At 38.8% G+C, this 13,374-nt stretch overlaps 1 protein-coding gene across 5 annotated transcripts in view; it reads right to left on the bottom strand.

The window, feature by feature from the left end:
- Nucleotides 1-13,374, bottom strand: part of LOC116101621 (ubiquitin carboxyl-terminal hydrolase 29) — a 226,773-nt gene that overhangs the window by 209,431 nt on the left and 3,968 nt on the right. For 2 of the 5 annotated variants that reach the window (XM_031385315.1, XM_031385314.1), the window contains exon 2: nt 8,942-9,080. The gene's annotated coding sequence lies outside the window, so the exon portion shown is untranslated. Of the gene's footprint in view, nt 1-8,941; nt 9,095-13,374 lie in introns of all 5 variants that reach the window. The other 3 variants (XM_031385317.1, XM_031385318.1, XM_031385316.1) reach the window with 3 other exon arrangements.

The raw sequence follows: 13,374 nt of genomic DNA, 5'->3' as shown, positions 1-13,374 counted from the left end.
CCCAGTGGTTATTGAAGAGTTCAGGCATCTGGCAGATTTGGAATTCATTCCGAGACCTGCCATCCATACTAACTTGTAACCTGGAGGGGGATTAAAAAAAAAAAGAATAAAAGACAGTAACCTTTCAAGGCTCACCTCTCTTCTATAAAAGCTGGATAGGAAGAGCAGTTATGCCATAGAGTTCTTACAGTAATTAAATACACCATGTGTAAAGAGTCGGGGGGGGGGCGGCTTATACATTGTAAAATTTTAATAAGTGATAGTTATTATTTTTACTATCCTCCAGGGCGTTCACTCAGGAAGACCCATTTAAGATTAAAAGCCATTTGCTGGGTTCTTAAATGAACAGTGTTCTCTTACTGTAGGTCTGAAGTGTCTACCTGTGGGGCTGGAAAGATGGCTCAGCATTTTGACTGTTGCTCTTGCAGGGAACTAGAGTTTGGTTGCCAGCATTCAGCACCTGTGCAGCTTACAACTGCCTGTAACTCCAGCCCCAGAACACACACAACACTCTCTCTCTCTCTCTCTCTCTCTCTCTCTCTCTCTCTCTCTCTCTCTCTCTCTTACACACACACACACACACACACACACACACACACACACACACACACTGTCTTTTTCACTTTTTTCTTTTTCTTATTTTAAGATATGCCTAATTGCAGAATAAGAATTAATTGGTTCCTGAAGGTTGTCTTCATGAGCCTGTTAGTCATGCTTTCTCAAGGGTGGACATTTCTGATGCTCAAGGGTGTGGGAATGTTTTAGAACACAGTAAGCAGTAGAGACTGAGCCAGATTTGAATCTTGTCTTTCTCAACTTATTAGGTTCTGAACTTGAGTAAGTAATATCCTCTATGAGTTATAGGCTTCTTATCTTTAAAACAAGCATATTGGCTTCAATTTCAATAAGGCTGCTGGGTGGATGAATGTAGCCATATGTGTATTTTTAATATCAGCTTTATTAAGCCATGATTCACATACCTAAGATTCACTCATTGCAATTGTATGATTTGGTAGCACCAAGTGTATGCCAAGAGTCACTCAGCTATTACTGCAATCAATCTAAAGAAACTCTGACCTATGATCCCTGTTTTCTCTAGCCTTAGGCCACCATTAAATTTACTTTATAAATTCTCCTACTCTTGACATTTGTGTAATGAAATCATCTGATAGATGGGATTTTTATGACTGGCTTCTTTTGCTTAGAAAATTGTTTTCCAACTTTATGCTATAGTGTATATCAGAACTTCATTGTATCTTATATGTATGGGTGTTTTGCCTGGATGTATTATATGTCTGTGCATCACATGCATGCCTGGTGCCCAAGGAGGCCAGAAGAGAGTCATTGGGTCCCCTGGAACTATTGTGATCCACCATGTTGGAGCTGGGCATTGCACCTCTGTCCTCTGGAGGAACAGTCTTAATTGCTGAGCCATCTCTCCTAACCTCTCTGCTCCTTAACTACAGATACAATGATACAATGTGACCAGCAGTTCCTCCCACTCCTACTGAAGGACTGAGCTACTGCAAGCTCCAGCTTTTCTGCCATGATGGACGCTACCCTGGAACTGTGAGCTGAAATAAACCCTTTCTTAAGTTGATTTTATCATGGTGCTTTTTATCTCAGCGACTGGAAAAGTAGCAGATGCAGCACACCTTCTGTCTTTTTAAAGACACCTGAGAAGTCTGTGAAGACTAATAGTTCTTGGGTACTGGAAGGGAACTGCCAATCAAACTGAGATTTCAATTGCTGGTCCCCTAAAAATGAGTGCAGTTCTTTATGGTTTTCCAGCTTAGTGGCATAGAATTAAGTATCATCGTGGTTGAAGAGTCTGACCTCTGGGGTGGCTAGTTACGTAGCTTTGAGCAAGCTTCCATTTCCTTATATTGAGATATAGATGATCGTGCTGGAGAGGTGGCTCAGAAATTAAGAACACTTGCTGGTCTTGTAGAAGACCTGAGTTTTGTTGCCGGGATCCATATTGGGCAGCTCACAGCAACCAATAACTCCAGATCTAGGGGATCCAATCGATACTTCTGGCCTCTGCACATATGATACACACACACACACACACACACACACACACACCATTTAAAATAAAAATAAAAAAATATATTAGGGGTAATATCTGACTCAGAAATATTGTGAGGATTAACAGCAAAATACGTATGTTGCTTGATGCATATCTTACACTTAAGTTCTTAATAAATTTTATCTCATGGATTCTATAGAGTGCTAGGTTATCTTGTGTGTGTGTGTGTGTGTATGTGTGCGTTGTGTCAAAGAATGTGTGTATACATGCTTGATGTGTGTGAGTGTTCAAGCGGATGAAGGCCCAAGGGTGACCTTAGGCATCTTCCTCAATTACAGTGCCTTTACTGAGGCAGATTTTCCTCAATCAAAATTTTCAAATCTATACTTATACTTTCTGATTCCTGTTTTTCTTAAAGATTTTCCATTTATCTACTCACTGTGGGAGGGGCACACATATAGATGTCAGAGGATCGTGTATGGGACTTGGGTCTCTCCTTTTGCCATGTTGATCCTGGAGATGGAACTCCAGTTGAGCCATCTTGACAGTTCATGTTTAATTTTTGTCTCCTTGTTATTTTTACCCATTCTCTTTAACTTTGTCCTGTGGTATTGCCAAATAGGAACTCATTTGCTCTTTTGCCTCAGTGACATAAAATTGTGGCTGTGGAAGCCATACTCCTAGTTTTGACCATGTCCTAAAGCATTGCCATGGAAGTATGGAAGTTTCCAGGACAGGAGTGGGATTGGAGTGCCAGTCACTCCTAGTGGGGATTCTTTTATGGCTCTCCAAAGTCTCTGGTTTGAAAATAGCTGAAAGGGGTCTGATTCCATTCTATTAATAGTTCTTTAGGCGATATCTCATGATGCTTCTCCGTGTGTTTGTATGTGTGTGTTCGTATTGCATGAATGAGAGTGTGTATGTGTGCACACATGTGAAGGCCAGAAGGCAACTTGCAGCACATGGATCCCAGAATGGGACCGAGGTCACCAGGCTTGGCTGAAAGTGCCTTTCTCTGCATCACCATCTTGCTAGGCCCACCTAGCTGTTTTTTGAATATTTGGATCTCGCAGCAGTATGAAAAAGTCAGTTGTCTTTCATGTGAATGTTTTAGTTTTAGATTGTGTAACTCCTTGAATGAGTTTTTTTTTTTTCTTAAAAAGGCCCAAATTTAAAATTTCCTTTAAGAAAGCTTGGTTGTATTTTCATCATTGAGGATTGTAACACAGATCTGTATATGAATTTACACACACACACACACACACACACACACACACTGACACAGTCCCAAGAACTTGTTTATTTATTTTGTAAATTAGTGTTTATTGTAATCTGACTATTCAAGCAATGAGCCAGCTAGTCCTGAGGACTTCCAGAGCTTTGGCGGAGACCTCTGGAGTCCCCACTTAACGGCTCCACTTACTTTTAGAATAAGCAACTCAGCTGTTACGTATCCCAGAGTCTGCTTACTCTCAGGCCTTGCCTGTGTCTCGCATCTCAGATATCCACTAAATAAAACTCCTGTCAACCCAGTCTCCCCAAACACAATTGCAGGGGCAATGTCTGATGCCTTTTCTCTCTGCCACACATATACAAATCATTAGCAAGATTTATTTATGTAGCCATCAAAGAAAGTCTTGAAATCGTTCTCTTCTCCCTGTCTCTGCTGTTCCTGTGCTTGGAGCTCTGCTGTTCTTTATCTAGGCAACTGCCTCATGACAGGCCCTCCCTGCTTCCTGTCCTTCCCGTTTCTAATATCCTAGCTCTCTGTAGAACAGCCACAATCAGCTCACAAAAGTATTTAAACACTCCTTACTGTATTTAGGATTTTAGGATTACATTTTTAATAGCTTTTGCATTTTTTCTTACATTTTAATTTTTCCATGTATATGTATGTATACATGTATGTATGTATGTACATATTTGTATTTGTGAGGATATGTGGGGAGTGCATGTGCTTGTATGTGTGCATATTTACATTTGTGACAATATCTGAAGGGTGCATCGTACATGTATGTGAGTGAATGTGTGTGTGTGTGTGTGTGCGTGTGCGTGTGTGTGTGTGTGTGTGTGAGTGTAGGGCCATGCACAGTTTTCCTCCATCACTCTGCCATGTTATGCATTAAGCCTGGACCTCTCACGCAAACCCAGAGTTCTCTGATAAGGCTAGTCATGCCAGTCAGTTGGCTTTGAGGACCCCCATCTCTGCTTTCGCAGGCTAAACTGGCAGGTATGCTGCCATGCTCACCCAGCATTTATGCTAGTTCTGGGGATCCAAACTCTGGTTTTCTTGCTTACGTAGCTAGCCAAGTGCTCGAACCACTGAGCCACCTCCCCAGCTCCTTATGTTTGTAATTAAACAGGAAGTCTTTATGTTGGCCCTGACTTCTGAGCAGTTATTCACTCTTCCATACCTGTGCAATCCCATCGATCCCCCTTTATGCCCCACGTTGTCCTTTGGACATTCTCGTGATTTGTCTCCCTGCCTGCTTTCCTTTCTTTCCTTCTTTCTTTTAATTATTTTTCTAGAATTTATGGGTTAGTACAGTGCAATTGTATCCATCTAGAATGTTCCCACACCTGTCTCTTCTTAAATTTTAATCTTAGCTGCTTCTCTTTCTCAAAGAAGCCTTTTTTGATCACTCTGTGTCCACCGTACAAAGAATTCTCCCCTATCTGAGTGTCCTCCTCCTAAATATTTGGCATAATTTGTATAAGTTTATCTGTCAGCTTACCTGCTGAATGTGTCTTCCAAGCTACAGACTAAAATCTCTAAAGGCATACATAACTAAATAAATGAATTCACATTGGGACCACTTTAATTTCATGCACGAGGAGTCATGCACACAGTCTGGTATTTTCCCTTATCAGTAGTAGGTGCCCAAATAGTAATTGAAGGACAGCTAAATCCATTTTTGCTTATATGGACTCTGCCTATTGATATCAACGCTTTCTTACGATAGCTTGGCTTACATTTTATTTTTTGACTCTAGGACCCAGAGATTGCAATTTGTATTCATTGGAAATTGTATTTTGGATTTTAATTTCTTCCCACAGGGTAGCGATATGTATTATGATGATCTCTAGGGAATCTGGGCAGGAAGCCATCACTTCCAATGAGTTACATGATCATGAGGCTAAACAACAGATATCTTCTTTTTACATTTTTAATTTATTTTTTTCCCCTTTGGGACAGGGTCTCATGTAGCCCAACCTGGACTCAAACTCACTATGTAGCTAAGGATGACCATGAACTTCTGAACCTTCTGTTTCTACCTCCCAATTGCTGTGATTTTGCGTGTGTGTTACCACATGTAGCTTTGTGTAGAGGTCAGACCTAGGGCTTTGTGAAGACTAGACAACACTGTACCAACTAAGCCACATCACCAACTATAAACAGATATCACAGTATTCTGTATTGTTATGCTATGTTTGGTAGGTGGAATTTTTTAAATTTAATGCATTTAATATGTATGAATATTAGCCCGCACCTATGTGTACCATGTATGTGCCTTGTATTCATTCAAAGAATCCAGAAGAGGTCATTAGATCCCTTGAAACCAGAAGGAGATGGTGTGGGCACAGTTGTGGGTGCTGGGACTTGAACCTCCATCCTCTGCAAGAGCAACAAGTTCTCTTAACTGCTAAGCCATCTCTCAGCCCCTGGAGTTATTTTTGAACTTTAGATATTTTCACTTTACAGTGAAAGGATTTATTTGTACACCGTACCATCATAAGTAGAGGGTGATTGTAGTTTTATCAAGAAGTAAAAACATTGGGGTTGGAGAGATGGCTCAGTGGTTAAGACCACTTGCTGCACAGGACCAAAGCAACCATGTGGGGCAGGTCACTGCTGTTTGTAACTCCAGTTGCGGGGATCCATGACCTTTTCCTGGCCTCCTTGAGCCTGACACTCAAGTTCACACATGCTGTGTAAGCTCTCTCATGCGTGTACACACATGTATACCTTAAAAATAATAAAACTGAATCTTAAAAAAAAAAAATAAAAGAACTAGAAAATCTGACCAAGTAGATAGTTGCTAAGGAGATTGAATCTATGATTCAAAACTTCCCAAGAGAGAAGCCCAGGACATGAAGACCTTAGTTGTAAATTCAACCAGCTATTCAGAGACAAAGCAATCAAATTCACATCACATTCAAAGGTACTGTAGAGAAAGGAATGTTCTTTTATCTATTTCCCAAGGGCAGCATTACACTAACACCAAGGCTTGGCCAGGACACGACCAGAAAATAAAGGTCACTATTCCTGAGGAATACAGGTGCAAAAGTCTTCTGCAAAGCACCAGGAAATCAGATTTAGCTCCTTAAAGGACCGTGTAGTATGTCAAGGGAGAAGGGAGTGGTGTATGGTCATGAAAAAGGATGGCTTAACAATCACCCACAAGCCAAGCACTGTGAGAAACACTTCAGTGGAACATGGTCACCCCAAAGGTCTGTAGATGGACAAAGAGTTCAACATCCTTTCAGAATAAAAAGCCAGTGATTAAAGTGTGGGAGGAGCATACTTCAGCATCACAAAGGCCATACTCAGTGAATTTACAGTAAAATAATGATGGTAAAACAAAATAATGAAAGTTTTTCCTCTAAGAATCAAGACAAAAAAAAATTGGGGGGTGGGGTGAGATAAGAGGCAAGATCTTTCTATGTGGCTTTGGCTGTCCTGGAGCTCCCAGTGCAAATCAGGCTGACCCTGAAACTCACAGAGATCCTCCTGCCTCTGTCTCCCATATTCTGAGATTAAATTCTTGACTTGCCACTGTGCCTGACAAGACAGAAATGCATTCTTTAACCACTTCTTGTAAACAGGATCCTGAAATTCCCATCTAAAACAACTGCATGAGAAAAAACAAAAGGCATTACAAGATAAAGAAGTAAGATGATCTGTCTGTAGTTGACAAGTTCTTTTATACAGAAAGCCCTACAGATGACATAAAAATCACTTGACAGAATTAATAGATTGATTTAGTAAAGATAAAGTTGCAGGGCACAAAATCAATATAAAGAATTCAGTACCTTTTACATCAACTATGGAGATTCTGGAAAAAAAATCAAGAAAAGAGGGCCTATAAGATGGCTCAGTGGGTCAAGGTGGTTGCAACCAAGCCTGACTACAATCTTAGTTCAATACCCTGGATCCACATGGTGAAAGAAGAGAACTAACTCCTGAAAGTTGTCCTCTGACCTTTACACACTAAGATGTGAACACACACACACACTTAAAAAAAAAAAACAAAGAAAACAACCCCATTATAATGTCATCTTTTAAGAATATTTCAGAATAAATTAAAGCAGGTAAAAGATGGATGTAACAGACACTGGAAATTACTGATTACAGAAATTTGAGAACATACAACAAATGAAAATTCTTTTGTGTCCATAGATTAAAACAAATATTATTTAAATATCACCACTATTCAATGTGGTCTATAGACTCAGTGTAGAAATTGAAGTCCTAATAATTTTTTTTTAACAAATATACTACAGGCAAAAATTAACTAAAAATGAGCTAAAGACTTAGATTCCAAATAAGACTATTTGTCTTTTAGACATTAAAAAAGATACTTAATACCTAACTAATAAATAAATATGTAAATAAATAAATAAATAAATAAATAAATAAATAAATAAATGGTATTATAGAAAACCAGTTTGAAGCTTCCACACAATAGAGGGAATGTGTGGTGCAAAGGCCATGTATAAAATGAGAGAAAATACATGTAAGCCATATGCCTAGTAAGGAGTTAGTATCCTAAATGCATAAGTAACTCAATAGCAACAGTAAACTATTTTTTAAAAATAAAATAACTTTCTTCTAGTTAGCTGTCTGACAAAGACATCACACAGCTTGTTTAAGGGAGACACTCAGACACAAGCCAGGTCCCAAACTTCATCCATCCCAGTGAGCTTTTGTAGAGTCACGGAGGTTGAGACAAGGCCCTGAAACTGTGCTTTGGCTTTACATTGTCACCGTCGCTTATACATTTATGTCCTTACCTACTACACACACACACACACACACACACACACACACACACACATTCGCACTCTACAACAGATTAGAAACTAGAAAAGCAGTTATCTTTCTAGCCTCTTTATAAATCATGTGTCCTTTACCTGCCTTCTGCCTCTCCTTATCACCTTCTAGAACCCTTACTTGGTCTTCTTTTTAAATATTACACTATATTCACACTTATATCTCTCTGTGTGTATAACAATTAACTAATATATGTAATATATACATATGTATATAAATATTACACACACACATATACATACACATGTATATACATCATAGGCTAGGATCTACATATGGAGAGAGACCAAGGTGCTGGGTTTTGTTTTTCCTGACTTTGAGTCAGTTCTTTTATATTTTCCAAACCCAACCATTTTTCTGCAAGACTTGTGACTTCTGTTTCTTCACAGCTGAGTAATAATAGTCCATCACTCTTCCCCGCCCAAGGAATTTTAAAATGACAATGACGACAAAGGACCCCAACAGACATTTATCAGAAGATACCGTCAGGTCCATGAAAGCACGCTCAGCGTTAATAATCACGGCAGAAAGGCAAAGTAAAAGCAGGATGAGATATCACCTCATTACCTTCTACAATGGCGGACATGGGTGTGGAGAGAAGTCTTGTTAGAGAGATGTAAATAAATATACCCATTATAAAAAGCAATATGGAGGCTGATAAGTATATACCAAAGCATACCATTGGCATGACATAAATACTAGCAATTGTGATCCATTGATTCTTACTTACCTTAAAAGGCAAGAAATCAAACAATTTTAAATGCACATTTACTAATTTAAAGTAGTAGCAATAAAGCCATCACAAGCTAAGATAACCCTTTAAGTGAAAAAAATGACTTTTTGAGACAGATTACCTGGTAGCATCGTTTTACATCTCTGCAAATGTCTTCGGCCTCAGACTTGATAGGGAACAGCTGGAATTTTCATTTGCTTGAGCCTTCAGCCTGTTATGGTATCACAGGTCATATAGCCTCAGGAAAATGGCACTGTACACTTGGAAGCAACAACTGTTATAAGCAACAAAGACAATACTGTGTGTTCATGTGTATGTGTGTGTGCAGGCAAATACTGGGGGTCATTGTCCCTTGTCTTCGTCAATCTCTCTCCATTTTATATTTTGAGACAAGGTCTCTCATTTAACTCAAAGCTCACCAATTAGGCTAGACTTACTGGTCAGTAAGCCCCAGGGGTGGTTCTGTCTCTGTCTCTCCAGCACTAGGATTACAAATATGGCCTGTGACCATCTCTTTATTATGTTGGTGCGGGGGATTGAACTCAGGTCTTCACACTTACAGTGCAAGTGTTCTGCTGACTGAGCCATCTCGACATCCTAAACAGAAATACTTTTGATTAATGTCATACTGTGAATCTGTTGGTTGATGCGCTGAGCTAAAGTCTACTTTAATATAAATTTGGAATGATAGTGGTAATTTTATAATAGTATTTAAGATATGTTAATGGTAGAAAGATTTAATGACAGTGGACACATTTTTTTCAATTTTAAAGTTTCTACTGGAATGTTTTAAATATGTCATAATATATATATATATATATATATATATATGTATATATATGTCTGTGTGTGTGTGTGTGTATGTGTGTGTATATTATAGGTAAACATTTTACGGATACTGTATCTTTCAAAGATCTTAAAAGTAGAGGCTAGCGAGATGGACCAGAAGTTAATAGTGCTTGCTGCTCTTGCAGAGGACATAGGTTCAGATCCCAGAACCTACAAGGAGGGCTACAACCATCTGTAACTCCAGTTTCAGGGGGATATAACACCCTGTTCCAGGCTCTCTAAGATACCTCATACACACGAGACAAAAATGTACAGGTAGGCAAAATACCTATATGCATTAAAAACAAATCTAAAAAGTAGAGCTGTAAAAAGTAACTGCTTTCATAAACAAAAGGGGAAACTATTATGCTCTAAGAGGTAGAGACAAATAGACATGAGGTAAAAGTAGAGGGCCGTCTAAGGACATATTGGCTAAGAATTTTGCCGAATAGAAGAGAGCTATCACATCCCAACTGGTCGCTGTTATGCCAACCGTATTCCTATATGAAAAGCTGTGGTGAAAAACCAGCATCCTTAAAAAGAGACATTGTGCCTGACAGGAAGGTCTCATCTGTAGTGTTAGATGACAAAAGAATAATATTGTCAGGACAAAGAGAAAACTTATAAGCAGCATCTTTAAACCCCTTTCCTGGCTCTGCAGATACTCAAAAATATCTTTTAAAGGTGTTGAAATGGGGAGTAGGGTGAACCTGGAAGAAAAGAGGGGGCTCTTAGAATAAATGCCTTGGCAATCCATCAGACCATATGATTAATATTTTCTACTATGGATTTTGGGGCAGTTGGAGGTTAATGGGTATAGCTAGCTGGGTGCTGTGGTGCGTGCTTTTAATCCCAGTGCTCAGGAGGCAGAGAGGGGCAAATTGAAGTCTGTGAGTTTAAGGTTAGCCTGGTCTACATAGTGAGTTCTAAGACAGCCAGGGCTACACAGTGAGACCTTGTCTCAAAACAAACAAAAAAGCCAAACCTAACTGGAAGAACAAACAAAAAAAGGTATAACAAAATGATGGTAGAGATGAGAGATCCAATGCATTGTTGGGGTGTGCCAGAATCTTTGCTTCAATACATTTAGTATTTTTTAGATGTCTTTTTATTTTTATAAATTAAGAATATAAAGAATTAACAAAAATCAAATAAAAGAATGGAACAAAAAAAAAACCAGAAGGAAGTAAAAAACAATAAGGTAAATTCAGCCAACCCAACAGAAAGCTGGAAAGGAGAAAATGAAAAAGAAGAGGCATATTAAATAAATATCTCAGTAATTACAAGTGTAAATGGCTCTGCTTCCTGGTGTCGTTTAACAAAAGGACTCTGGACTTGTTCACACCTAACAATGTGACTTTGAAATACTTAAAGCAAAGACCACAAGAAGCAATGGATAAAAAGCACAGGCATATTAGTTCATACTAATTGGAACTATTTAGAGTGAATGGATGAAGCAGGCAAAAAATTAGAACAGTGGAAATATAAACATAATTAGCAAGTTTGGTCTTATGAATGTAAATGGAAATTAATTTCTAGCAATTAGAGAATACTGTTTCTTATCTAACACCTTGAACAATTCAAAAATCAAGCAAACCCTAAGAGAAAGGACTCCTTACGGAAATGACCAATTGCACAGACTAGTTGTATTTCACTGCAATGCAGTGGATTTTCAAAATCTACATTCAAAAGACAGTTCTTTTCTTCTTTTTTTTTAAAAGGTAGAATTCAAAATCGTAAACGCATTCCTTTACGCCACTAATGGAAACAAAGTGCAGATCTGAACCACGACGAGGTATGTGGGATCTGGTTCAAGTGGCACTTGGAGGAGAATTTATAGCCTTGGATGCATATGTTAAAAATTAAGAGAAAATAAAAATAAATGAGATAAATATGCAACTCAAGAAGCTAGGAAAAGGAGCTCAAATAACTAGGAAAGAAATCAAGAGCAAATTAAATGACAAAGAAGAAAAAATGTGGTCAGTAGAATCAAAAGCCACTTTTACAAAATAAAAACAAAAACAAAGACATCAAGTCTTTGGCAAAGCTGGGGAAAAAAAAACCCAAAACAGCAAAAAATCCAAGAACTATAAAAATATAAATAAAAAACATAATTCCCATTGGAAAGAAAAGATTATAAACTGTAAAGTATTTTATAAGGCTTGTATAACTTTGATACCCAAGCCAGACAAGGACAATATAATAATAATAAAAGTGTGAAATGAGACACAAAAAATGGTATCCAGCTGCACATGTGTATAAACCAGGACCTCATAAGCGTGGTTGAGTAGGGCTTAGGAATATAAACACATTTTAATCTCAGAAACTGCTGTGATTCACATTCTTAGTAGATAGGAAATCATCAAATCTCAACAAATACAGAAAAGCCATAAAATTAAATTCATGAATGGTAACTTTTTTTAAAAGTAGGATTTTTACAACCTCCAATAAAGAGGCTCTGCCAAAATGTCCACGGCAGACATTTATACTCGACGTCAAATGTGACTGTCCTTTCTCTCAGGGTTAGGATCAGACTTATCTTGTCTCATCAAAGAGATACAATTGTTAATAAAAGATTAAAACAAAACAGAACACAATAATTAGTGAAGATATTAACATTTTAAAAATCCCAGGGAAGTCAATAGAAAGATAATCAGTTAACAAAAGCCGCCAGTCAGTTCACCGGCTCAAACATCGACACGCAGACAGCAATGGCTAATATTCCCTTCAAAAAAAAATGTATAACACAGGTCAGGTCATGAGAAAAACATCATATAAACCCAAGCTGAAAATATTCTATGCAACATTTCCCTTTGTATACACCAAAACAGCCAAGTTTACGGAAAATAAGGAATGCTAAGAAACTCTGAGGGCCTGAATATGTGTGTGTGTGTGTGTGTGTGTGTGTGTGTGTGTGTGTGTGTTTGTATGTATGGTGGGTTGTTTGGTGTTAGGGGTGGGGTCCTGTTTGGTGTTTGTGTATGTGTATGTGTACGTGTGTGTGGTTGGGGGTCCTGTGTTTTGTGTATGTGTGTGCACGCGTATGTGTGTATGGTGTTGCGGGGTCCTATGTTGTATGTGTGGTGTTGGAGGTCCTGTGTTGTGTGTGTGTGTGTGTGTGTGTGTATGTATATATTTATGTGTGGGTTGTTTGGTGGTGGAGCTGGGGGTCCTGTGTGCTTTGTGTGTGTGTGTGTGTGGTATGTGTGTGTGGTGCTGGGCGTTTTGTGTTGTGTATGTGTGTGTGTGTGTGTGTGTGTGTGGTGCTGAGGGTCCTGTGTTGTGTGTGTGTGGTGCTGGGCATCCTGTGTTTTGTGTGTGGTGTTGGGGGTTCTGTGTTTTACCTATAACACCTGATGCTGTTTTTGAACATAACGAAAAAAGAAATGGTGTTTGATACTGGAAATTGAACTCAGTGTCTCATGCATGCTAGGCATTGTGTGTGCGTATGTGTGTCTGTGTGTGTGTGGTGCTGGGGGTCCTGTGTTTTGCCTATAATGTTTTTGAACATGAGGAAAAAGACAAAAAAATGGTATTTGATACTAGAGATTGAGCCCAGTGTCTCATGCATGCTAGGCGAGTACTGCACCAAATGAACTGTGTTTTCTGTGCGTGTGATACTGGGGTCCTGTGTGTGTGCGTGTGTGTGTGTGTGTGCGTGTGATACTGGGGTCCTGTGTGTGTGCGTGTGATACTGGGGTCCTGTGTGTGTGTGTGTGTGTGTGT

The sequence above is a fragment of the Mastomys coucha genome, unplaced genomic scaffold (assembly GCF_008632895.1).
Source record: "Mastomys coucha isolate ucsf_1 unplaced genomic scaffold, UCSF_Mcou_1 pScaffold21, whole genome shotgun sequence".
Taxonomy (NCBI): Eukaryota; Metazoa; Chordata; class Mammalia; order Rodentia; family Muridae; genus Mastomys; species Mastomys coucha.
Note: the sequence above shows the minus strand (reverse complement) of the source record. Positions and strands in the feature narration are given on the sequence as shown.